General features: G+C 50.8%; 1 protein-coding gene across 2 annotated transcripts in view; it reads right to left on the reverse strand.

Annotated features, from left to right (window-relative positions):
- ABAT (4-aminobutyrate aminotransferase) overlaps nt 1-22,293 on the reverse strand; it is an 89,647-nt gene extending 67,354 nt beyond the window's left edge. The window contains exon 1 of one of the 2 annotated variants that reach the window (XM_045460607.1): nt 22,147-22,293. The gene's annotated coding sequence lies outside the window, so the exon portion shown is untranslated. The remainder of the gene's footprint in view (nt 1-22,146) is intronic. The other variant, XM_045460608.1, reaches the window with a different exon arrangement.
- Between the last annotated feature and the right edge of the window lie 4,850 nt (nt 22,294-27,143).

Raw genomic sequence — 27,143 nt, forward strand, 5'->3', positions numbered from 1 at the left:
GATGCAGCCACAAAGAATCAAGAGATAAGAAATATTTTAACCCCAAATAATTCCACCTCCAGAAATTTAGCTAATGCAAATAATCCTGAATAAAGGACCTCAGAGAGGGCCACAGGAGTGTAATTTACAAGAGCAAACAACTGGAAACAATGCCAATAAACCTACAGTAGAAGATCCCTCAAGTAAGTTGTGATAGGATAGCTTAATTATTTTCCGAAAACTGTGTGAAAAGGCAGGGAAATGATTTTTGAAGCAACGCAACGAGAGAGAAAAGACCATGAAGGTTCACGGGCAGTCTGGCTATAATCTCGTTAAGGCGCGAAAACAAAACCAAAAACCAATACATGGAGAAGCGAGGCTGAAAGAAAGACATCTATTTTCTGTTCAGTACTTTTATCTCTGGGGTGGCAGTCGACTTTTTTGTATTTTCTGGATCATCGCAATGACCTGTTACTATTGGTTCATTCAAATGTTTGGAGGAGAGATACCTCTCTGGCTTTCTCCAATAATATGCACAGAGAAAGTATATCAGGGGTGGGTACAGCCTCAGTCAGCAGCCGAATGCGTCTAGACATTTAATTATAGAAAACAACTGCTGAATAATTTGACATGGCATTAATACAGAGAACCAGAGGCACTTGAAAATTGATCCGTGTTCAGTTTGGTTTCTGCAGGTGTGGAAAGAGGAGATGAGCTTCCACATGGGCTATAAAAAAGTACATTAGTGTTCTGGCACTGAACCAGGTCAAACTGGGTTCCAATCCCCAGGTGGAAATGCTCAGCAGGAGAAAGTGGGTCAACACGGGGGCAGGGAGTTTAGTCCACGCAGAGCGGGACTCATCCGTTCACCCCCAGACAGTCAGCTCCAGCTTGGATCTGGGGTCTGGGGTCCACTGAAGGCCTCAGGAGAGGATGCTCTCCGCCCTGTGATTCAGACTCAAGGATGGGGGTCTACAGGCTCTGGCCGGCTGCCTGATTTTGCGAAATAAACGTCTTCTGGAACACGCGCTCATTTGTGGCTGCTGTGGCTGCCTTTAAGGGCTACGTGGGCAGCAGAGCAGAGACCGCAGGGCCACAGGCCGATGGCATTTACCATCTGGCCCTTTGCAGACAGGCCGCTGACCTGCGATCCAGGCACCTGCCGCCTCAAAGCCACAGATCCATCCCATTTTCCTGGTAAACCGGCGGTCCGCCTCGCTCCCTTCTGTGAAGAGTTCGGTTTTTCGAGGAGGCACGTGCACCCTGCCGCTTTCCCGCAGCAGACACTGTCTCCTTTTTCTGCCAACACGTCGGCAACGCCGAGGAGCGCGTTTCTCCAGACGTGGCACCTGCAGTCTGCCCAACTTTGCTGTATTTGCCAATACTTGTAAGACCCTTTCCCTTGAAATGATCTTGCATTTGAACAGAAAAAAATTTAAGTGATTTTGCATCACCATTCTGTCCGGAAAGCAGGATATCACTTGCCATGGACATCAGGGCCCCGTAGAAATTATGCGACAGCAACAGAGCTGTGCCGGTCCACGGCACCGGGACTCAGGCATCCGCATGAGGCTCCAGGCTGCCCCATCCTTCCGGATGCCCCCCCTCCTGAATCCCCTCTAACCCATCAGAAATCCTGCTGGCTTCACCTGGAAACGGATCCAGAATCTGCCCAGTTCTCCCAACTCCCACCTGCCACTCATGCCCAAGCGCCCAGGGCGCCCCCTGTGGCCTCCCAACTGGAAGCCAGACACAGAAGGACAGGGTATGGTCTACTTATCTGAAATATCTTCACCAGGCAAAGTCCCAGAGACGGCAAGCAGATTTAAGGTTACTAGACCTTACTAGAGCCGGAGCTCTAGCTTTTACTGGTGGCAGAATTTCTGTTTGGGGAGGTCAAAAGATTTGGGAACCAGGTGGTGGTGAGGGTTGCCCAGCACTGTGTGTATAATTCATGACGCTGAGTCGTACACTGAAAGATGACAGATTTTGTTAAGTATATCTGATCACGATTTAAAAACACTGATAATGTCACAGAGCCAAACCCAAGCTAAATGTCATATAGCTTTTGAAGGGGTGAACTGTAGGGTATGTGAATTGTTTCGCCATCAAGCTGTATCGTGGTGGGAGGGATGTGGTGCCAGTCCAGGCACGGCCTCTGCCTGCCTCCACGGGATGACAGATGTCCTGTGAGACATTCGAGCCGTGAGAAGCCCAAGCCATGAGGAGAGAGAGGTCAGGCACACCGTGGTGCCAGGCCTGGGGGTGAATAAGCCACCTTGGATGTCCAGCCCAGTTGAGCCTTCAGATGATGCCAGCCCCAGGTGCACGAGAGACTCCCCACCCACAGGCCAAAAGGGCCAGGTGAGGCCAGCCAGCCCTCACAAGTGCGGGAGATGATGGTCACTTGTTGTCTGAAGCTGCCAGATTTTAGAGGCTCGCACTGTGGGAGCCATCCGGTGGAGGGAGAGCTCTCGGGGCACCGCCTGCCACAGCAAGGAGAGTAAGCAAGCTTTGCATCAAACATTGTCTCTTCTGGTCACGGCCCCTTCGCTCTGGCAGGTCACTGAAAGTCGGCTTCCTTAAACCAAAGGTCATACCTGCTTTACCAGGCGGTTCTCAGGACAGACGCTACAGCTGGGGATGTCGTCCCACTTTGTCCCCCTCTCTGGCTGACCCCGCTGGCCGGCCCAGTCCCCCTCCCCCTGCTCTCCCCTCTCAGCAAACTATGATGCGGCGTGTTTTAGGGGCCATGGGCTGAGAGGGGGCAAAGCTACTGCTGGAGACCTGTGAGCTCAGCAGCAATCTGTCCTCCCTCTGGCAGCAGGAGCACACCCCCTTGGAGGGAGCACAGCCCTGCTGACTTGACTTTGGAGTTCTGGCTTCCAGCACCTGGAGAGAGTAAACTCCTGCTGTTTAAAGCCACCTCGTCGGTGGTACTTTGCTTACCAGCGCAGAGAAACGAGGGTGTTATCTCAAAGAATGTTTCCAACAGTCAGGGAGGCCCCCTTCTCATCACCTCCGATCTACAAACTGTCGTGTCCTCCACCTTAACACGCACACACAAGGGGAGCAGGGCCCGAGCTCATACATGTACCACACGGGCTGGGGTCTGAACTCAGGCACTGACTCCCGCCCTCGTGGCCTGACTCCACTCCAGACAATTCCAGGACGTCCTCCCTTCTGCCTCTACCTGAATCCTAGCCACCTCTGCCCCAAGCAGCCTCCTAAACGGTCTCGCTGCTTCCAATGTGGCCCCCGTGTGTAATCCACTTTCCTGGGGGCCTGCTGGAGAGACTAAGCTCAAAGTCTCCCCAAACCTGCACCACGCACCTGCTGTGCCCCCTAGTTCCCCATCTCTGAATGGCTGGCACCTCCTTTGGCTCAGATATCACCTCCCTCAGAGAGGCCTTCCTTGATCCCCACTACCACACATCACCGAATGTTATTTTCATCGTGGCCACTCACTCTTCTCTCATTTGTTCATGGATGCGGCTGTCTTCCTGCCCGGAACTCAAGCGCCTCATCTCTCTTGTTCACCTCAATTTCATAGTGAGTGTGCAATATAAATTATGTGTTGAATGTTGCCGAGTTCTTGGGATGTGCACCCGTCTGGGGATGGTAACAGCAGGCTGACTTCGTACGAGGGAAACCTAATGTCAACAAATGATCATTCAATCAGGCAGCTTCCCTCTGGGAAAGCAGGCGGTCTTGTTAACACAGAGAGGCCTGTCCAATATCAGTACTCTTGTGTCTACCTCCCAGGGCAGCTGGCTGCTGGGAGCACTACTCCCCCACCTCTCCTGCCACAGTCCCACCAGCTGGTCAGCGTCTGCACACAAGACGGGCTGGCCCGGACCCCAGGGACACAGTCAGATTTCCGACTCCCCAAATTCTGGAGAGCTCATGGGCAGAGGGCAGCCTTCTTCCCTAGGATTCCCCCTGCAAGGTCATACTGGCCCTCTGCTGAGTCTTGGGCAGGGTGGAACGAGCGAGAGGACCCTGAATGACAGAGGTAACAAGGTCCGGAGGTTGTGGGTGTGAGCTGTGCAGTGAGACTCAGATTCGAGTCCCAGTACTGTCTGTGCTAGGGTGGCCGTCTTGGATCACTTATAAAACAAGAGAGAAATAACCGGAATGGGCAGATGTCGGGTCCATAACTAACAAAGCTTCTTATATTGGAACGGGTTCCGCTACAGAAGCTGGACATCCTTTCTAGGCTGCAGGAGAGGGGCTTCGAGCATCAGGGAAGGGGCTTGGTGAGACTGGATGGGCTCAGAGGTCTCCCCCCACCCCCGCCTCCACCAGGTTGCAGGTTCTGAGATTCTGTGCCTGTTTGATTGCCCGCTCTTCTGGGGCCACGGCTCTGCTCTGAGGAACAGCAGGTAACTGGACGTCCCCGGGGCAAACTCCCGCACGAATAGCTGCTGTGCCTAAGCTCACAGCAAGTGCTATTCGTTTGAGACACAGCATCCCTCCCTCTCAAGCCAGACTCATTCCCATTGCATAGATGGGGAAACTGAGGCTCAGAGAAGTTTAGGCGAAACTCACCCCTACCCTTATAGCAAATAAGTGGCAGCCAGGATTTGAACCCGCGTCTGTCTGGCTGCCTGGCTTTTCTGCAGAATCACGAGCACAGTGCTGTGGGGTGATTCTACAGAGGTGGAGAAGTGCCATCTCTACAATCACTTGGCTCCTGCAGAAAATGGAAATGACGGCAAGGCGCCGGCCTCTTACCGCATCCAGTAGGAACCAACCGAATGCTTCTCATTCGGTCTTTTAACAGAAATCTCTGAGGAGTGCCCCCCCCGCCCCTGCCACGGTGCCAGCTTAAGTGGGGAGATGTACACTCAGCAACTTTCTCTTGAAACCTGTGGCACCGACATGCCACTCTTATTGGTGAAGGCTGTCCCCCAGCAAAGCTTGAGGACACTCAGAACAAAGAGCTCTCGTCACAGGATGGATGCCAGTGGCCCCAGTCCCAGCGGCTCGGGCTCAGCTCAGGCACAGACAGAACGCAGCCTGCGGGGCCCTGTGCTCCTGTGAAATGCGTCAGGAATGGGGAGGTGGTTGGGGAAGAGCAGCACGTGGGTGAAGAAGGGAGCACAGAGCTGTGTCCCCAAACTGGAACTCAGGATGTGGTGGCCTGACTCGTTTTTCTCTTCCTTCCCTGCCTGGGAGCTCCTGCCTGGACATGATGCAAGGTCAGATCCCTAAGTCACTCCGGGGGTGCCTCAGCCTCCGGAGTGCACCTGTCACAGCCACTTCCAACTGCCCACTCCGCCAGAACACAAGCCCCTCTTTTATCAAAGTGGAGGCAGCGACTGGGAATCTCAAATTTAAAACCTTTAAGAGCTAGATAATTAGCTCTTAAAAAATGGGTCCCATCTCTTGAGGGTCCTTGACAACCAAAATCTCATGTGGGTTCTAATATCATGCCCATTCTCCAGAGGAGGAAACTGAGGCTCAGAGTCACATGACTTCCCAACACACATGGGTAGAAGGCACCTGCTGAGTCACTCCAGATCCTAGGGTCTAAAACTGCATCAGTGTGTGGATACGGGTGCCTGGGAGCGAAACTCTGTGAATAAAGCAAATCAATTCGGGGCGCCTGGGTGGCTCAGTCGGTTAAGCGGCCGACTTCGGCTCAGGTCATGATCTCGCGGTCCGTGAGTTCGAGCCCCGCGTCGGGCTCTGTGCGGGCTCTGTGCTGACAGCTCAGAGCCTGGAGCCTGTTTCGGATTCTGTGTCTCCCTCCCTCTGACCCTCCCCCGCTCATGCTCTGTCTCTCTCTGTCTCAAAAATAAATAAACGTTAAAAAAAATTTTTTTAAAGCACATCAATTCAATTTAAAGAAATAACGGCAATGATAATGCAGGGGTTCACCGAGCAATTACTCTGTGTCAGGCACTCTTCCAAGGGTCTCCATGTACTACCTCATTTAATCCCCACAGCGACCATTGAGGAAGATATGATGTTATTACCCCATCTTATAGTGGAGGCACAGACAGGTTAATCAGGGTTTCACTGCTGGGAAGCAGCCGGCCTAGGATTCGAACCTGTGGACAGGTTACTGATCTCAGGTAACCAGGCACCTACAGGGTTGCCCAACCTCACCATCCACAGCCTCTAGCTCTGAAGATCCCAGACCCAAGCCCTGAGTCACCCTGAGATGCTGTCACCTTTCGGTTTTAACTATCCCCCTCGTGGGGGCGGAAATCATTGTTGTTTAAAGACATACAAGGTGGGGGCATGTAAAACAGAAGAAATCTGAGTATGCTCAGTGGATGGCGTCAATATCGATTTTCTGGCAAGACGTGACCACTGGGAAACTGGGTGAAGGGGACACGGCATCTCTCTATTATTTCTTACAACTACGTGTGAATGTACAATGATCTCAAAACAAAAAGCTTATTGGGGGAAATAAGAACGAACAGGAAAGATGAAACAAAAGAAATCCCTCTGAGCAAATTTGGGTCCTAAATATACACGGAACCCTGTCAAGAACTTCTGCGAAAACGTTAATCCAGATAATGTATTCATGTATTCATTCAACCAACACTGGCCTCATGTTCACTTTATGCCAGGTCCTGGGACGATGCTGGGGACACAGAAGGGACATGGAAGGCCTGTATCCTCATGGGATTCATGGTCTAGTGCTGGAGACAGAGGAATGGAGAATTACAGCAGAGAGGGGTAAACCCCTGTGAGAAGGGGAGCCCGGGGATGACGAATGAATGACGGGGACCTGTCCCAAACCAGAGGCGGCTGCCCCTCTGGGCCAGACTGTCCTTGAACCTTTGATCGCTTCAGATGGAAATTTCAAAACTTCAACCGTGTAGGATCTTGGGCAAGTCACTTAGGCGCTCCGTGCCTCAGTTTCCTCGTTTGCAAGATGCGGATGAGACCAGGACCTACCCTGGGGGTTAGATAACAATACGTGTAAAGCACTAGGAACGGAGGTTAGCCAAGGCGTTACGTGCGTTACTTTAGTTGCCTGTGAAAAGCAGAGCCCTGAGCTGCCTCCGGACCAGTGACGGGCTGTGCGCCTCCTGCACGGACGCCCTGAGTCCCGCACATGGCTCTGCTCACTCACGTTGGGGGCAGGATGCAGAGAGGGGTCCCCGCGGCCCTGAGCTGAGCCTCGGCAGGCCTTTGTGGCACTGGAAGGGGAACAGGCCTCATTTTATAACCTTCTCCAGGTTAAAGATTACCAGCCCCTGGGGAAAATTCAGTTACAGCCCAGGATCTCCTACGACAGAACTTTCGCTCCTTCCAAGGCCTGCACCAGGCGAATCTCTCTCTAACCGTAGCGGGAAAGTGTTTTTCCCGTTGGGCAGAGCAGCACGACCCCTACACACAGGGCACGGAGAGGCTTGCGGGCTTGCTCATTCCCTCCAGAGAGGCGTTCACACAACACCCCTGCACGAACACCGTGAGGACCTCCGGCCCGCCGTGCTGAGCAGCCCGGCCTGAGTTGATGAGCATTCCTTGTCCCCAGAAGGAGGGTAGGAATGTGATGTGGCAGGAACTCAGGGTTTCAGGTCCCTGTGGGGGATTTTTCATTTTTCTCAACTCATCCACAACACAGGGGCGAGTCTGTACCGTTGGAAGTGCTCTGGAATGCAGGATCTGGAAAGGTGAGTTAAAATCTATGCTGAGCTAAACATCACGGGCTCCACTGCCCTCTCCTTACTGTCGTCATCTAAAGCATTTTACCGACTCCCAAGGCAGAGTTCCCCCAACCCAGTGGGAGAAAGACCCAGAAACCCCGTGAGAAGCAATCGCCAGGGACAAGGTGCTAGGGAGAGATGAGCTCCCCAACAGAAACGCCCTCAGATAACTCTAGAAAAGGTATGGAAAAGGCGTGCCCCTTAAGCAGGGTCTCTCAACCTCAGCAGCCTCGATTTTGTGGGCCAGATCATTCTTTGCTGCGTGCGGTGGGGGCTGTCCTGTCCACTGCGGGATGGTTAGCAACATCCCGGCTTCTACTCTCTGGGTGCCAATGTTTCCGTCCCCCGCCCCAGCTGTGACAAGCCAACGTGTCTCCAGACCTTGCCAAATGTCCTCTGGCGTGGGGAGAGGGACGGGGTACAGTTGCCCCGGTGGAGATCCCCTCTTATTTATTTATTTATTTAGAGAGCAAGTGAGCACGCAAGCAGGAGAAGGGCAAAGACAGAATCCCAAGCAGGCTCCTCGCTGACGTGGGGCTCCAATTCACGAGCCTTGAGATCAAGACCTGAGCTGAGATCAGGAGCGGGACGCTCAGCTGGCTGAGCCCCACAGGCACCCTGAAGTCCCCTCCCCCTAAGGGAAAAAGGCAGGTCACCCCCGCCAAGGCGATGCAATACCACGTGGGCGTGAGCCAACCAACAAAGCGCTTCTGCTGAAGCCGTTCCAGCCCCAGTTTCCACACTTGGTTTCTGGGGAGCTGGTGCAAGTTTTGTAATGGCTCTTTCTCCGCGAAATAGTCTGAAATCACGTCACAGGGTCGTCCGGGGGCTCCCGAGAGGGTGCTTGCAGCACGCTGCCTGCCCAGCACAGAGCAGGTGCTCCGTAAGCGGAGTGTGCCGAATGCAGGCAGCACGGTCGGCCAGAGGCAGGGACTCAGGGCAGTCTGTATTGCCCCTGACACATCCCACCGCACAGGGGAAAGCCAATCCGTATCCGCAATCTACACCATCTTCTCTGGGCTCTGAAACCTTCCCAAAGCTCCCGGCTTCCTTATTCTCTTGCCAACAAATTCCTGCCTCGGAAACACACAAGGAACACAACAGATGCCTGGATTCATGAAAACAACATCAATCTTGTCGGCTCTGTCTGGATCTGCCGTCCCAAAACAGGGACGGGCCCGTTCAATGAGATTTTGAGTGCCGGTGTATTCAGATCTCCTCCACACCTCCCGATTCTGCAAAAACCCAGCAGACGTATCTCGTGATGAAAAGCCTCTCAATTACTCGACTTAGTGCAGAAAGAACCAGAACCTCACACTGGCGACCAAATTAAAACATCGGTCTCAAGAGCAGGACCAGGGGCCTTAGGCCTAGGAACCCATCAGTGCAGCCCAGGCAAGGAGCCTGACCTAGAACAGCGTGGCACTTACTCAGGTGAGTTTCCTCATCAGTCTGACCCACTCCTTATTCTGAAAAGAAACATAAAGTACCACTCGGGTTTAAGAAGCTAAATTTGGGGGCATCTGGGTTGCTCAGTTGGTTGAGCGTCTGACTTCGACTCAGGTCATGATCTTGAAGTTCACGAGTTTGAGCCCCATATGGGGCTCGCTGCTGTCAGCACAGAGCCTGCTTCAGATTCTCTGTCCCATTCTCTCTGTCCCTCCCTGCTTGTGCTCTCTCTCTCTCTCTCTCAAAAATAAACAAACATTCAAAAAAAGAGAAATTAAATTGACAGAGAGCTGGACACAGTCATGTTTGTCCCTTGGATGCTGTGTGGTCTGAGGTAAGTGACTTAAGCTCTCTGGTTTCCGTTTTCTCATCTGTGGAGTGAGGACAACAGCGCCCACCAGGGTGATGAGCAGAGATGATGATGAAGAGCAAGAGGAAGGAAGAATTCCGGCCCACGGCACCAGGCGCACCCAGAAGGGCCCAGCAGGCAGGACGCGGCTGCCAGGCTGGGGGCAGAAGGGCTCCAGACCTGACACCGTGCTGGCGGAACCCAGGCAGACCCGCGTGGGAGGGCTGGGCTTGCACGGCTGGCAAAACCGAGACGCTCGGTGCCAGGGGCTAGAGGGAACCGAGCTGTCGCTCTGGAGGTTGCTGCACTATTTCCTCCTGCAAAGAAGCCACCCCAGGGGTGCTGAAAGGGCTCCTGGAACTGCTCTTAATCTGGAAGATTCAAGGAGACTCTTGTTATTTGCTCAGGGTAATTGTTCTTGGTGCACAAAACCCAGCCCTTGAACACAGTTCAAAGGCCTGGAGGCCTGGCCCTGCTCACTGTTCTAATCTCCATGCATATCACCTTCCCCTCCCTCTGAGTCCTGCCAACTGGATCCCGTGTCTGTCCTATGCAGACTTCTGCCTCAGAGCCTTTGCAGATGCTGTTCCCACTACCCCCAAATGCTTTTCCTTTGCTTCTGATTCCTTAATTCCTATTCCACTCATGATGCACCTCCTCCAGGAAGCCTTCCCTGACCCTGTCTCACCAGATCAAATCCCCCTCTTCACACACTCTTGGACCCACAGGCCTCCCTCTCCCTTTTGTGGCACCCCCACATTTACATGGCACCTCTGTTTGTACAATTATTTGGCTCATGTCTGACTGATTACAAGACCACAACACTCTTTAAGCTGTACTTAAAACCATATCCCTTGGGGCACCTGGGTGGTTCAGTCGGTTGAGCATCCAACTTCGGCTCAAGTTATGATCTCACGGTTTGTGAGTTCGAGCCCCACATCAGGCTCACCGCTGTGATCACAGAATCTGCTTCAGATCCTCTGTCTCCACTTCTCTCTGCTCCTCTCCGGCTTGTTCTCTCTCTCTCTCCCTCTCTCCCTCTCAAAATTAAACATTAAAAAAAAAGCAACAACAGTAACCCTAACATCACACTGTCTGGCACCACACTGGGCTCTCCATACATTTTTGATAAATTGTTGGAAGTGTTGACTGGTAAGTCTCTTCGGAGGGCGATCTGGCACATTCTATCATATTCTAAAGCTACTGTAGTTAAGACAACGTGGGGTAAAGACAAACATACCAATGCAACAGAACAGAGAATACAAGAACAGACCTATGCTAATATGGAACGCTTGGTTTCTGACAAAGTGGCAGTGATATTGGGCTGGTTACATTATCCCCATGGGAAGAAAAATGTGTTGTGATCCTCCCTAACGCAATATATAGAAATCAACCCTGGGTGGTAGGAGACATAAATCTGAAAGCTTTTCGAAGAGGGGAGTAACTATGGATGACCTCGAGTTTCTCAGATAGGACACAAAAAGCATTAACCATAAAGGAATGTGAGCTACATAAAAATTAAAAATTCCGGGGCGCCTGGGTGGCGCAGTCGGTTAAGCGTCCGACTTCAGCCAGGTCACGATCTCACGGTCCATGAGTTCAAGCCCCGCGTCGGGCTCTGGGCTGATGGCTCAGAGCCTGGAGCCTGTTTCCGATTCTGTGTCTCCCTCTCTCTCTGCCCCTCCCCCGTTCATGCTCTGTCTCTCTCTGTCCCAAAAAAAATAAATAAACGTTGAAAAAAAATTTTTTTTAAAAATTAAAAATTCCTATTGCCAAAAGTCACCACTGAAAATGAAAATCACACCACAGGGTAGGAGATATCTGCAAAACCTATAACTGCCAAAGGGACAATTTTACCAAGCATGACAAAAACTCCTACAAAGCAATCAAAAAAATTGACAATTCAAAAGAAAAATGGAGAAGAGATATGAACAGGCTAACTTTAGAAAACAGCAAGTCCAAATGACCAAGAAACACATAAAAGAGATGATAAAATTCAGTTAGTAAGCAGGGAAATTAAAAAAAAAAATTAACATTCATTTATTTTTGGGAGAGAGAGAGAGAGAGAGAGAGAGAAAGTGCAAGTGACAGAGAGGCAGAAAGAGGGAGACACAGAATCTGAAGCAGGCTCCAAGCTCTGAGATGTCAGCACAGAGCCTGATGTGGGGCCTGGACTCATGAACCGCGAGATCATGACCGGAGCCCAAGTCGGATGCTTAACCGACTGAGCCACCCAGGTGCCCCAGTAAGTAGGGAAAATTTAAAAACCACTATGTACACCCTGGACTACTGGCCAAGAAAGGAAACAAATGGACGATGCCACAAGGTGCAGCATGGATAGATTGCGGATGTCATGGTCTGCAAAAGAAGCTAGACACAACGGAGCACGATGGAAAAAACCAGACCAAACTAATCTGCCACAAAGGATGCATCCTCAGGTGGGACAAGTGCAACTACGGAAGAGCAAGGAAGGGTGGGAGGGACCGGAAGGGGCACCGCGGGGGTAGGATCACGATTGAGAAGGGCACGAAGAACCTGCTATTTCTTGCTGACCTGGTGCTTGGTCATATGACTGCCCATTTCGTGAAAAAAGACTGAGCTGTTCTGTTTTGTTCGGGGTTGGCTTCTGTACACAAAATACTTTCCAAAGTATTGGGGAAAACAACAACAACAAAAACAACAACAACAACAACACACACACACACACACACACACACACACACACACACACACCCCTTTTGATGTAGCAATTCCACTCCTAGGAATTTATCCCATGGAAATATTCGCACATGTGTGAAATGACTATGATGTATTAAGGATAAAGAACAAAGCACAAAACGGTGACCCTGTGTAAAGTATGGAGCTGCCTCTAGGGAGAGGAAGGGGCCCAAGAGATGTGGATGAGGGAAATTTACTTTTCTCTGTAAACCGAGGTGTATCGCTTGAGTATTTTACCACATGCTACTTTGCCGATTCGGAAAATAAATTAATTATCACTTAAACACAGAATAAGCACATACAGGGGTGTCTGGGTGGCTTAGCCAGTTAAGCATCTGACTTCGGCTCAGGTCATGATGTCACGGTTTGTGGGTTCAAGCCCCGTGTCAGGCCCTGCACTAACAGTGAGAAGCCTGCTTGGGATTCTCTCTCCCTCTCTCTCTGCCCACTTAAATGTGCATGCGTGTGCACGCTCTCTCTCTCTCTCTCAAAATAAATAAATAAATGAAGTTAAAAAGAAAAACAGAACAAGCACATACAGACTGGGCAGAGGAAGGCATGGGAACAGAGGGATGCGGGATTTGGGTTCTCTGAACCTTGGAGGTCTCCAGTGAAACATGTTTGAAGATGGGTTTTGGAGCCAGGCAGGTCTCGGGATCAAGTCCAGTGTCTGGCTCTTCCTACCTCTGACTTGGTAAAGAGATTTTAAAACTCTCTGATTCTGCCTTCATGCACACAAGACAACCTTACCACCTGGGTTACTGAGAGCGTTAAGGGAGATTATCCAAATGGAGCCTGGTGTCTGGCAGGTAGAGAGCACTCAACTACGTTCGCCCTTATCATCCTCCCAATAACCAGCAACATGCTGCCCCAAGACGTATTGTTGCTGCCATTTTACAGATGAGGAAACTGAGGTCCAGACGTCACAATCTCCAGACCCTGAGCAAGCCGGCACGACACAGCTGCTTTCTGAGTGTGTGACTTTTCCCTGGACCCCATAGGAGCAACCAAGAAACTGACCTCAACCCACGCTCTTACAGCAGGCCAGCGAGGGGGTGCACGTGGCCGAAAGAGATCAGTCACCACACACAGTCCGAGTTGTCTGTGGGCGGTGGCTGCTGAAGGAAGTGCTTTGGACTTTCTCTGCCCACCATGGGTCTTATTCAGCGTTTCTGACTTTTCAATTCTGCTTTCTCATTTGCCACACAGCAGCTGGTTCCCCCCAAACTGCCGGTCAAGGGATAAGACATTGTTTTTTAAAAAAAATTTAAGGTTTGTTTATTTTTGAGAGAGAGAGAGAGAGAGCGCACACAAGTCGGGGAGGGGCAGAGGGAGAGGGAGACACAGAATCTGAAGCAGGCTCCAGGCTCTGCGCCGTCAGCACAGAGCCTGATGCAGGGCTTGAACTCACAAACCGCAAGATCATGACCTGGACTGAAGTCAGACACGTAACTGACTGAGCCACCCAGGCGCCCCAAGTGATAAGACATTATGATTACCCTCGACTGATAAGTAGCAGAGGTCAGAGAGTGTGGGGAGGGGAGGGGAGGGGAGGGTGAGGATGGGGCGGGGCTTGGGATCGGGAGGGCACATCCAGTGGCATCCACGTGGCTCAGAGTCAGGGCTCGGGGCCTCGGAGTCTGTAAGCCTGGGTTTCTCCGCACACACGCTGCTGTTACTCTGATTGCCCACCTCAGCAATCTGACCGGCCTTTCCTCCAGGGTTGTTGCACGCAATGACATGAGCAACTACACAGAAACCCCTCAGAATAACCCTAGCAGCCACCGCATTCTCGGCAAATACGAGCTGCCTGCTATTTATGGGTGACGGGCTGTCATTAGGTGGGCAGAGACTAAGCTGAAACTCTGTTCCAGGGTCCTCCGGATGTTTCCTCTTGTCCCTCTGGCTTCTCATGACTCTGACAGCCCAGCTCTGAATCCCTCCTGGACCCTGTGCCCGGGTCAGGAGGCCCATGTCCTTGTGTGTGTGGCTCTTCTGTGAGCCCTGCCCTCGGCCCCGGGGAGGACTGTGCACGTAGGCCTGGGGAAGGATGCCAGGCGCGCAAACCTGCATGCAGGCAGTAATTTGCACAAGTGCTCCTTCGTGTGCTCATTTCCAGCCTGTCCCCAGAAGGGCGCTCAGCCTGCAAAGCCAGCAGAGAGCTATTTACAGCTCTGGCCAAGGAGACAGGAGGCAGGCTCTGTTCCCACCCAGGAACGGCCCTGCCACGGTGGCTTGCTCTTTTGGCTGCTTGTAAGAGGCTGTTGGGTCAACCTTGCCCCAGAGGAGCTTTGAGGTCCTAAAAGCTTTTGCTTGAAGGCCAGCGATCTGCCCCAGGGGTTGTCTGGTTCCCTCAGGGAGCTCGTGCTTAAAGGCAAATGGGAGAAGGTGTCCCTGGGTTCCCCCAGGAGAGCTGCCAATGGGTTCTAAACATCTAGGTGCAGGAGGCCTGTCAAAACCATGGACAGCTCTAGCCACTCAACTACCACTCTTAGACAACTGGCCCAGGCCCACCGGCCCACTTTTGTTTTATTAGAACATAGACTCTCCATTCGCTACATTGTCTATGGCTGCTGGACTGTAACTATATGGGTGCAAAGGCTCAAGTATTGACTATCTGCCCCTTTACAAAAGAAATATGCCAAGCCTTATTCTAGGCGATGTCCTCATCATCTCATCTTTTAACAGGTTTCTCTGTTAAAAGCCACCTAGAGTTGGGGACTGCTCTCCACCCAGCTTCCGGAAGGATCTTTCTCCAGTGCTAATCAAATCAGGTCACATCCTTGCTTAACATCCTTCCGTGGTTCCCTACTGGTCTCTGGTCAAGTCCACTTATTATCATGGGTCACCTGGATGTCCATGATCTCTCTGGCCCTCCAACAGCTTTGCCTCTCTTCACTCACCCATGCTGTGCTCTACCAAAGACCTCCCCCCATCCTCTGAACACAGGTTTTACAGGGGAAAAAACTGTGCCTCAATGGAGTATTAGGCATTATCTGTGTACAGGACAAACTTTCAGGTTATCTGATTTCTAGCCCTGTTCACTCTCTTTGAGCTATTTTTCCCAAAGCTTTGTAAGTTGCAGGAAATGGATACACAAGCAAATTCTGTCTTGTCCAATCATTTCCCCCCTCCATTTGCAGTTCATTTCAATATTCCTTTCCTCCACGTACATAGTTGTGCTTTAGTCGACTTTGCCTTTGGGCCAGTTCTAACATCTGCCAGTTCCCTCACTGAACCAGCTTAAAACAATCTTGAACAAGTGTTCCTTTTTGCATCTGCACGGGACTCATGGTTTTACACCCCCCCCTTTTTTTTCCCCAGATTTCAACAGTTTCCCACAAAGTCTCTGAGCTTCTGTTCATGTTATCTCTGTCAAGAACATCTTGCCTGCCCTTTCTTCCTGAAATTTCTTCCCCAGCATCCCCAGGGTTTCTCTGAGCTCCAGCCTCTATGTGCCCCCAGCCTTCCCCAGGGACATATCTCGCTGAATGGCAATCGTTCTGGGTCTGTCTCCCCACAGCCAGCCTAGAGGATCCTCCAGTGTGAGCAGCTGGGTCTCCATCTCTCCCTCGTCACACGCACACACACGCCTAGTAATGCACAGGACACGTGAAAGTTGTACAATAAATGGACACGTTAATGAATGAATGAACGTCAGACTGCCCACCTAGACAGAAGCCACTGAGGGTGACACCTTGTTCTCTTTGCTCAATACCATATACACGATGCCGGGGTCTGGCATCTGCTAAGCACCCAATTAATACTTGTTGGATAAATGAAAGAATACACTTACATTCTGGTTCTTGGCCTACTTTTTCAGCAATCTCCCATTTCTCCACTTTGGAACAGCAAAGCCAGCAGCTTCAGGCCAGTGTCCTCCCACCCCGTGATTCCGTGTCTCACCACCGTTGACACTAAGCTTCTCCGGGTGCTCCTCCCCAGTTTCCATTCTGCTTCATGGTAGTCGCGACCCTGAGCAAGGTACCGCCCCTCTGGGCCTCTGTCTTCCCCTGCCCGAAGCCATCAGTTCAGACATTCCAGGCGATAAAGTGGGTAAGGCAAAGATAGGACCGACCAATAATGCCTGAATGATGTTCCGGCCCAGATACCATTTACCTTGGAACAGATGCTGCCGGTGTAACTCATCAGCAAAGCTACGCTGGGCTTAGCTTCTGAGTTGTGAGGGCGATAGAGATGTCCTAGCACAAGCTTCCCAAACTCGAATGTGACCATGAGTCCCGCCTCCCCCAACCCCCACCGACTGCCAACCTGGGATAATGTTAAAATGTAGATTTGCATTCTGTAGGCCTGTGAGGGGCCCAAGAGTCTGCATTTTCTTTCTTTCTTTCTTTCTTTCTTTCTTTCTTTCTTTCTTTCTTTCTTTCTTTCTTTTTCTTTCATGTTTATTTATTTTTGAGAGAGACAGAGCATGAGCAGGGAAGGGGCAGAGAGAGAGGGAGACAGAGAATCTGAAGCAGGCTCCAGGCTCTGAGCTGTCAGCACAGAGCCCAACACGGGGCTCAAACTCAGGAACCGTGAGATCATGACCTGAGTGGAAGCTGGGTGCTTAACTGACTGAACCACCCAGGAGCCCCAAGGGTCTGCATCCTACTGAGCACCCAGATGTCGTGATGCTGCTGGGCTCTGTACCTTGCTTTCAGCATCAAGGTGCTAGGACACAATGGGTCGCAGCTTTGAAGAAATTCTCAGTGTGGCCAAGGGACAGACTTCCAGCATGCTGATAATAGTCCAAGGCAGTAAATGTGAGCACCTAAATGGGAGACGTTGGGAGTTAAGCCTATAGACCTCTGAGGACAGACAGATTGGCAAGGTTGGGGAGTCTGGTGCAGGGATGTCAAAGAACATGGAAACTAGGCTCAGAGCATTCTGCCAGGCCCGCGATTCTACTGAATCATCAAGTCTGGTGGTGGGGCCCACCAATCTGTGTGTTAACAAACCCTCCAGGGGCTTCTTATGCTCAAGTGCGAGAACTACCATGCTATGCAGAGAGAAAGGGGTAGAATATTCCAGTTTGAAGAACAGTGTTTTGTTTGCCCACAGGAGAATTTCAGGCACGTGTCTGGGCTTTGTAAATTGCATTCATTTATTCATCCACCCATTCGTACACTCCTCCATCAATTTATCCAACCAAAAAGTGGTCGGGTCCATGCATCCATGCACCCATCAACCCATCCGCTCACCCACCCAACATCCAGCAAGTATGTCCTGAAACGCCCACCATGAACCCTCTTAGGCACAAGAGATATGACTGAAATTGCAGATACGCAGATCTCTCTTAGCCTCTAAACCAGTGATTCTCAACCAGGGAGAACAAGTTTGCCCCCATAGGACATTTGGCAAAATCTGGACACATTTTTGGTTGTCACACAGGGTTGGAGGCACTACTGGCATCTGGTGGGGTAGGGGCCAGGATCCTGCCATGCACAGAACAGCCCCCCACAGCACAGTTAATAGTGTTGAGGTTGAGAAGCTTTTCTCTAGACCGTGAGCCCCTTGTGGGCAGTAACTGTATTGTAGTCCCCTGGGTCTCCCAAGGTCACAAGACAGTGCCCGACCCACAGGAGCTGAGCAGATGTTTCCATGCAAGAGGAAAACGCGCAACACAAAAATACACTCATATCTATAGAGAGCTCTGAAAACTCAACAACAAAAAGACAACCCAATTCAAAAATGAGCAAGGGGCTTGAATAGACATTTCTCCATAGAAAATCTACAAACAGCCAACAAGCAGCTCATGAGTCACTAGAGAAATGCAAATCAAAACCACCATGAGGTATTGCTTCACATATGCTAGAATGGCGGTAACAGTGATAATAACAACAATAACGATAATAATAATAATGAATATAATTGGAACACAACCAGCGTTGGTAAGGATGTGGAAGTACGGGACCCCTTGCACACCTACTGGTGTGAACGGAAAATGGCGTCTCTTGGAAGTTCCTCAAAAGGTCAAAAGAGGAATTACCACGTGGCTGATCACATGACCGAGGAGTTCACTTGCAGGCTGATGAGCCCAAAGAACTGAAACCAAAACTTGTACATACGTATTCTTAGAAGCAGAAAAGGCCAAAGATGGGGAAATGAAATGCTGAGGGGGTCTAGTGGTCACGGAGTGAGGCCATCGTGCTGGTAGAAGCCCAGTCCAGCTGCACTCGTCCAACCCCCCGGGCCCACTGGGAGTTTTAGAAGGAGCTCCCTCAAGGCCCAGGCAGAGATTCAGCCTGGGGCCTGGGGCCTGGGGCCTGGGGCCTGGGGTGGGGAGGCCTCAGCTTCCTGTTTCCAGAACTCTGAGGCTCCAGAACTCTGAGTTTCAGCAGCTGGAACTGCTGGTGTGAGTGCTTTCCCCAGAGAAAGGGACGGGTCCAGGCAGAAATGTGCCTGACGCTGGGGCCAGGGGCTAGGCTTCTCCAGCGGCGGGGTGGAGGCAAAGGGCCCCAGCCTGGGCTTCAGGACTAGGCCTGAGTCCCAAGCCCGTATTTCCTGGCTGAGTGACCTAGAGCAAGTCTGTCAACCTCTGTGTGCTGTGTGTTGCTCATTTTTACTCTTGTGTTCATCTACCTGTGTGCACTAGTGAACATTTCTAGAAGAAGGAGAGCTGGGGCAAAGGGCATGCAGTTTGAGTTCTGGAAAAGATGGCCAGATGACCTTCCAAAGAAGGCTCCAGAACCAGGTTATTTCTGAAACTCTTGCTGGAATCAACATTTCTTTGACCTCTAGCAGGGAAGGGAGTAATGCCCTTAGACAAGCCATGTAACCTCGGTGAGGCTTGGTTTTGCTCATCTGTAAGATGGGAGGCCCAGAGCAATGCACAGGAGGCGCTCTGGAGGTACAAAGGGCTTTTAAATTTTTTTTTTAAATGTTTATTTATTTTTGAGAGAGAGAGACAGAGTGTGAGTGGGAAAGAGGCAGAGGGAGAGGGAGACACAGAATCTAAAGCAGGCTCTAGGGCTCGAACTCGTGAACCATGAGATCATGACCTGAGCTCAAGTTGGACACTCAACCTACTGAGCCACCCAGGAGCCCCAGCAAAGTATTATTTAATACGAAGGACTGAGATTCTCATTAACACTGGGAGGCTCAGTGGCTGGACACCACCCCCCTCCATCGTGCAGAAAGCAGAGAAGGGAGCCCGACCGAGCAAGGAGAAGGAATGTGTTTTAAGTCAAGCATCAAGGGTATGCAAGACACATGCGGTAGTGGGAGGGGTGGGCGTGATTCTGCCCCCCAGGGGACAGCTGGCAATGGCTGGAGACAGTTTAGGTGGCCTAACTAGAGAGGTTTCTACTGGCACCTAGTAGCTAGAGGGGCAAGAATGATGCTAAACATCCTCAGTGCACAGGACAGCCCCTGACACTGACAATTATTCCGCCCCCAGTGTCAGCACTGCTGAGGATGAGAAGGCCTGGTCTACAGCTCTCTCTCCTCTGAGGCCTACCCGCCAACAACCTCATTCAGAAGTAAGGAAACTGAGGCTCAGAGAGGGAGTGACTTTGCCCAAGATTCCCCCGCCAGCAGGAGGCAGGAGTCAACTCTTGGCTACCCCTGACTTTATGGTCCGCGGTCCTAAAACACAAAGGTTTTATGACTTTGCACTTGAAATCACAATCATTGCTCCCACCCATTTGCGGTAGCAGCTACGCACATGACGAGGATTAGCTCATTTTATGTGGATATAAGATTAATAATCTCCTCAAGATCACACGCCAAGGAGCAGATTTGGGTTCCAGACCCAGATAAGAGGGGTCCAGAGACAGATCTCTTGCCCCCTGTGCAGGCCAGTTCCCCTGATGCTCTGAACTTTCGCCTTGGCACCTTGGACCTGGCTCCCTGCTCTAAACTGGAGCATGACAGCCAACCCTTTAGCTGGAGGTGGTGGGGGTCGGGGGAGGGGAGGGAGAAGCCCCCACCTCAAGACCCTCCCATGTGCAGGGACCCAGTCGCTGTTGCCCCGCTGGGTGGTTCTGGAGAGGCTGCTGCTGCCCGTTCCAGCTTCTGCCCCATCTGGTGGCTCAAGAAACGCAGCCATGCTCTGAGCAGGGACAGGAGACTGCTGTAGGGTGGGCTCAGTGCCATGATCACATGGGGTGAGCGGTGAAGTGCAGACCCCCAGGAAGAGATTCTACAAGGTGGCCTGTGGGGTGGGGGGGCAGTGCTGAGTTCCAGCTCTGCTCCTTCCCACCTCCGTGACATTCTCAGAGCCCCCTGTGCCTCCTCTGACAAGCCGAGGGGCCAGTGCCAGCAGGCCCAGTTGTAAACGTGAGGCCTGGAGCCTGTGTCCTGGACCCCAGCACCCCACGATCCCTGGAAAGACTGTGACCAGATTTGCCACCCACTGGCCAGATGACCTTGAGCAAGTGTCTTCCCCTCTTTGTGCCTCTGTTTGCTCAACTGTCAAATGAGGGAGCAGATCTTTAACCAAGAAGCCCTTTGGGGCTTTGGCACTCCAGACTTGCCTCCCCCCGGGGCTGACCTCTTTGGGCCTCCCGGACACACATTTCTCCATACCCCATATCCTGCGTGCAGGTGTAAAGAGTAAGGCAAAGCTCCTCGCCTTTCTCCTTCCTGTCCTCCACCCCGGCCTGCCAGATAAGAGCTGGTTCCGGCCCCCCTCAAGTCACCAACACCCTGACCCTTGGCCCAACAATGGCAACATTGTCTCCGGATGGTTCCTGCAGCATCTGCCTCCTTTGGCCGAGTGCCCAGGGAGTTCCACTGAGCAGTGCCCACTGGAGCTGGAGGGAAGGGGAGCCCCAGGGAGCAAGCTGGGCCCCCTCTTTGCATCTGACACTCCCTTCTCCAGGGAGCCTGGACTGCCTCAGGGGAGAGTATCCTGAACACTAGTGGTGGTCCTATTGCCTTTAGGGGCCATCTCTGCTGTCAGAGTTCAGAGGGTACTAGAAGGGCCCCTAGGCTCAGGATCCTGACTTTAAGGGCTTCATTCTTACTCAACATCCTCTGGTCCTATCTCTGGCCCAGGGGGTGGGGGGGTGGGTGGGAGAGGGGAGGTGGGATGGAAACAGGTGGAGCAGTGAGGTGTGGGGGTACAGTCGGGGAAGGACTGGGTTCCGGAGGGGCAGGGAGAGTGGGTGGAGGGTGTTCATGAGCGGGGAGTGGCTTGGAAGGGTTAGAGGGAGGTGGAGTCAGGTGGGCAACTTGGTCCAGATGGGTGGCCAGCTCCTTGTCCTGTTTCTGAGTATGAAAGGCCCTCACCTTGCATCTGTTGGAGGAAGAGGGTACCTCCCCCAAATGCTTTTACTGTGGTGGTGTCTGAGGCAACCATGTCTCCATCATGGGTGGGAAGGGGGTCATGGGCGGGGTGGGGGAGGGGGAGGGAATCCTCCACATCCGAAGGCAAATCTCAGAGTCCAGTTTGGGAAGTGGGGTACACAGGGCGGTCCCTGTTGGGTGTGAGGGGCTTCATGTGAGACATACTGAGTCTCTGCCCTCATATTTCCTGGTCTTAAGGAGGGGCTTATTTCCCAGGACATCTGAGGGGGGCTTTCGTTTTCCACAGAGGGAGGGTCCTGTTATCTACGTGCTGAGAAGACCCCCACCATTCCGAAGCGAGGGTGGAACAAGAGATCCAAACTTAGTTTCCGAGGGAGGCGGAAGATGTATCCATCTCCGAAGAGATGAGAGGGGCCCTAATACGCGTGGAGGCTGGACCCCACTTTGGGGGGGGGTGCACATTCCATTGCAAGGGGTAAACCGAGCAGCGGAATCCTACCTCTGGAGCCTGGGGCCCGGAGGAAGAGCCCTTTTCTTTTGGGAATTGGAAGCTATTTTCCTCTCTGGGAGGTGAAAGACCCTCTCCTTTTACGGGGAGGGGACCCGCGTCTCGAGAGGATGAGGGCCCCGTTTCTGGGAGAAGACGCCCCGTTTTTGCTCCCTGGGGGCAAGGCCATCTCGGTGGACGGGCCCGCCTCACGCGACCCGGCGCCTGGCCCTTACCTCCAGGCCCGGGCTCCGGTCTGCGGACTCCGGTGTGCCGGGCGCCGACTTGAGGCTCCTGCGCTCTGAGCTCCGGGTGCGTCCGGTCTCTGCCCCACTTCCCCCAGCGACTCGCGGGGTTTCCTGGCTCCGCCGAGCCGCGCTGGCCAATCAGCGCTGCCGGCCCCGGCCCTCGTTCGCGCCGCAGCCAATGAGCGCGCCCGCCACGGGCCACCGCCCCCGGGGGGAGGGGGAAGGCAGGGCGGGGGCAGAGTCCGGCCTCCGGGGGCGGGGGAGCCGGGGGCCTGGAGGAGGGACCTCGAGGGCCGGGGAGCGAGGGTTGGGGCTGTGGAGGAGGAGGCGGAGGAACCCCACCAGGCCGGAGGGGAGCCTAGCGAATGCGGGGTGGAGGACGGCTCCATAGGTTGATTTAACCTAGACCTTAATTACCTCCTGTCCCCTTTCCTGGGTCCTGGGGTCTGCGGGTGAGTGTAGCTGCCCCACCTGCTCCCCGCGTTCTGGCTCTGGAACCCTAGATCCAGAGTCAGAATCCGTAAGATGCCCCGCTCCTCTCCGCCTCCTAGTGCGGGCGCTCAGGGCCCTCTCCATCAGCCCTCGGAGCTGCCCCTTAACACCCTTAACAACTCCTGGCCCACCAGCTCCGCAAGACAGATGGCTTGTGCATGCTGGAGGCAACGCTAAGAGCACTGGACTAGAAGTCCATGGTTCTGTCTGCATGATCTAGGTCGGGCCACTCCACCGATCCGATCCTCAATTTCCTCAACAGTAAATGAAGACAAGAGTGGTATGGTAGTACCTCCTTCATGGCTGCAAATGAGACTGTAGAGGTGGTGAAGGTGCTCTTATAAAAATTAAAATGCCCTATCAAAGCTAGGTAATACTAATGTGTGAATGAGTAATAGCCCAGGAGCTTTCTAAAGGTATTTGGAGAGAGAATGCATTCATTCTTTCAGTGGTAGAGTCAAAGACACAGAAACTGCCCATCAGAACAACATGAGATCACCAAGTGCTCACAGTGATTGAATGAATGGAAATCCCAGACCCTAAAAGGCCAAGAAAGAATATGGCTTGGTTTTCCCTACTCATCCTGATCACTAATTATTTCCCTAGTCTGCAGTTATCTTGCGGAAACCTGAGGTCCCACCTTTCTGCTTTCCCGCAATCCAAGCTGCCCTGTCTCTGGTTAGGCAAGGAAGACTGTGTTCCTAGAAATTAAGGAACTAAGATAAATATAAAACAAATAACTAAATAAATAAAAAACAACCAAAAAACCCTACCTGCCCTCTAGTATGGTCTATGACCATAGGGACCAAAAAGAAACAATAAATAAGAATCATTCAAAGGAACAGACAGAAAATTGATCCAAGGTTTTGCTGAAATTGAGAGAACTTTGCCAATCTCTTTGGTATGTTAATCCTGCCACCTTGCTTGCAGAACTTTGTGAGGGTTATAAATCTAGCAATTTTTCCTTAAAACTTAAGCCATGCAGATAATCCTCTTTATTGCCCGTAACTCACCCAAAGAAATAAAATGGTTAATAAACATGGGAGGAAATAAAATTTGTCAAAGAAAGGCAAGATAAAGAGACAGAAAAATTCCATCTACCAAAATGGCCTAACTTTCATCATTATAACTACTATTATTTGTGGGGGTTTCAAAGAAGTAGACAATTGCATGAATTGCTGATGGGACTATAAATGATCAAAGCCTTCCTGGGGAGAAACTGGGTATTCCTATCAATAACATTTTTCAAATGGGCTTACTCTTTGACCAAGAAATTAAGCTTCCATGAATTTATCTTAAACAGTGAATGGTACAAAGGCTTAGTGATAAAGTGGTTTACTATCATTTTGTTTATTGTGGCAAAAACTGGAAACAAATGTACAACCATAGAGACTCTAAAGGGACACTCTGTTTCATGAACAGAATACCTCCAATAAAACATAAGTATTGAGTATTTGAATGGCACGAAAATGTCCTCTCAAAATATTAAGTGAACAAAGATATTCACCAAAGAAGTATTGTCCTGTATTTGTTAAGACTATATAAATAGATGTGGAGAGATCAGTGCTATCTAACAGACCTTTCTGCTTTGGGTGGAAATGTTCTGTATCTGTGCTGTCCAATATGGTAGCCACTAGCCAGACATAGGTATTGAAGAATTCACATGTGCTGGTTGACAGAGAAACTGAAATTGAAATTTTATCTAATTTTTGTTTCAGGTCAAATAGTCATATGTGGCTACTGGCTATCACATTGGAGAGCATCAATATAGATAGATAGAGAGGTAGAAAAATAAATGCCCATTAGTATAAATAGTTATAGCTGTATGTTGAAATTATGGATGATTCTAATTTTACTTTATTTGCATGTTGCTAACTTCTAATTGTTTTATAACAAATATCTATTACTCCTACACTAAGAAAAAATATTTAAAATGAAAAACAAAAAAGCAAAGGTTTAAGCCCAATGTAGCCTAGCCCACCATCTGTTTTGTATGACCTGCAGGGTATGATATAAAATTGGTTTTATGTTTTATTTTATTTATATATTTTTTAAATGTTTATTTATTTTGAAAGAGAGTGAGAGACAGTACATGCGTGAGCCAGGGAGGGTAGAGACAGCGAGAATGGATCTCAAGCAGGCTCCACACTCAATGCAGAGCCCAACGTGGGGCTCGATCCCATGACTGTGAGATCATGACCTGAGCTGAAAACAAGAGTCAGATGCTTAACCGACTGAGCCACCCAGGCACCCCGGGTTTTATATTTTAAACAGTGGAAGCAATCAAAAGAAAAATGATATTTTCTTTCACATGCAAATGACATGAAATTGAAATCTCACTGTGCATAAATAAAGTTTTATTGGAACACAGTGATACCCCCCTCACCTATGCATCATCTATGGCTGCCTTTGTACTATGGCAGAGCTGAGTAGTTCTGACAGAGACCGCACAGCTTGCAAAGCCAAAAATATTTACCGCCTGGCCCTTTTTTAGAAAAAGTTTGCCAAACCCGGGTCTAAGATGATTGCAGGAAACAAACATTCACAGCATCCACTGTGGGTTAGGCCTTGGTACTGAGTGTTCAGGAGGAGCTGAACTGCTTCTGGTTGAGGAGGGCTGTGAGAGGGATATTTATGGCCAGGTGCTTTGCAAGCTGATTCTCAAGTAGCTTCATTGTGATACTTGTGAAGGAAACTGTCAGCACGTGAAGGCCCTTCTCACATTAGCTTCCCTTGCATTTTCCACAGCCCCATGCTGCGGGCGTCTTTCAGGGGTTGCTGAGAATGTTTTCCAGAGGCTGGCTGAGGCCCAGGATGAGCTCCTCCCAGAAAAGCATCTCTGAGGAGGGAAATGAGGGCAATGGGGCACGAAGCTCTCAAGGCACCAGCAGTCTGAGCAGGAAAGGCCCTTAGAGATCAGCCACCCATTGTACAGAGGGGGAAAATGAGGTCCAGAGACAAGGATGAACCTTCCTGGAGCCAGATTAGAATATCTGCCTTACTTCTCAGGTCTGTGCTTTCCACGGTCCCTGCTCACAAAATAGTATAGGGATATCACAGAGGGCATTTGGGTGTGAGGAAAAGGGGACCAGCCCGGGACTTAGTGGGAAATTCCATTTCTACCTCCCAATGGTCGTGTGATGTTGGGACAAGTCAATTACCCCTTCTCAGACACTGTGTTCCCATTTGTGAACTGAACAATTATTTTTTTTTTTTCAACGTTTTTATTTATTTTTGGGACAGAGAGAGACAGAGCATGAACGGGGGAGGGGCAGAGAGAGAGGGAGACACAGAATCGGAAACAGGCTCCAGGCTCTGAGCCATCAGCCCAGAGCCCGACGCGGGGCTCGAACTCGCGGACCGCGAGATCGTGACCTGGCTGAAGTCGGACGCTTAACTGACTGCGCCACCCAGGCGCCCCATGAACTGAACAATTAAAACAACTACCACAACATCCACATGTGAAAGAATACAGTTGGACCCTTATGGCACACCGTACACAAAGATTAACTCACGATGGATCAAAGAACTAAATATAAGCCCCAAAACCACAAAACTCTTAGAAGAAAACACAGAGGTAAATCTTCATGACTTAGGGTTTGGCAATGGCTTCTTAAATATGACACCAAAGACATAAGGAAAAAAGAAAAGAAAAAAATAGATAAATTGGGATTCATCAAACACAAAGGCTTTTGTGCGCCAAAGGACATGACCGAGAGAGTGAGAAGACAGTCCACAGAGAGAGAGAGAAAACACGTGCAAATAATATATCAGAAAAGAGTCTAGGATCCAGAATACATAAAGAGTTCCTACAACCCAACAACCAAAAGGCAAACAACCTGATTCAAAAAATGGGCAAAGGACTTGAATGGACATTTCTGCAAAGGAGACATACAGATGGCTGATAAGCACATGAAAAGATGCTTATCATCATCAGTCATTAGGGAAAAGCTGATCAAAACCACACTGAGGCACCAAGACGCGGTCCCTAAGATGGTCGTAATAATAAAACGGAAAATGACAAGTGTTGGCAAGGGTGTGGAGACACTGGAACTCTCACACGCTGCCGGTAGGCATGTAAAATGGTGCAGCCACTGTGAAAAACAGTCCGTCAGCTCCCAGTAAGTCAAACATAGCCACCATATGACCCAGCAATTGCAATGCCAGGTCGATATCAAAAAAAAATTGAAGACAGGTTTTCAAACAAAAGTTTGTATACGAATGTTCATAGCAACACTGCTTACAGTGGCCAAAATGTGGAAGCAAGCCAAATGTCCATCAACTGATGAATGGATGGCCAAATTGTGGTATGTCCATACAGTGGAGTATTACTGAGTCATACAAAGGAATGAAATACTGGCATATGACACAATGTGGGTGAATCCTGCAAACAAAAGACCACACACTGTATGGGTCCATTCATAAGAAGTATCCAGAATAGGGAAAGCCACAGAGACAGAAAGCAGATGAGTGGTTGCCAGGTGCTGGGGGTG

Source organism: Leopardus geoffroyi, chromosome E3 (genome assembly GCF_018350155.1).
Source record: "Leopardus geoffroyi isolate Oge1 chromosome E3, O.geoffroyi_Oge1_pat1.0, whole genome shotgun sequence".
NCBI lineage: Eukaryota > Metazoa > Chordata > Mammalia > Carnivora > Felidae > Leopardus > Leopardus geoffroyi.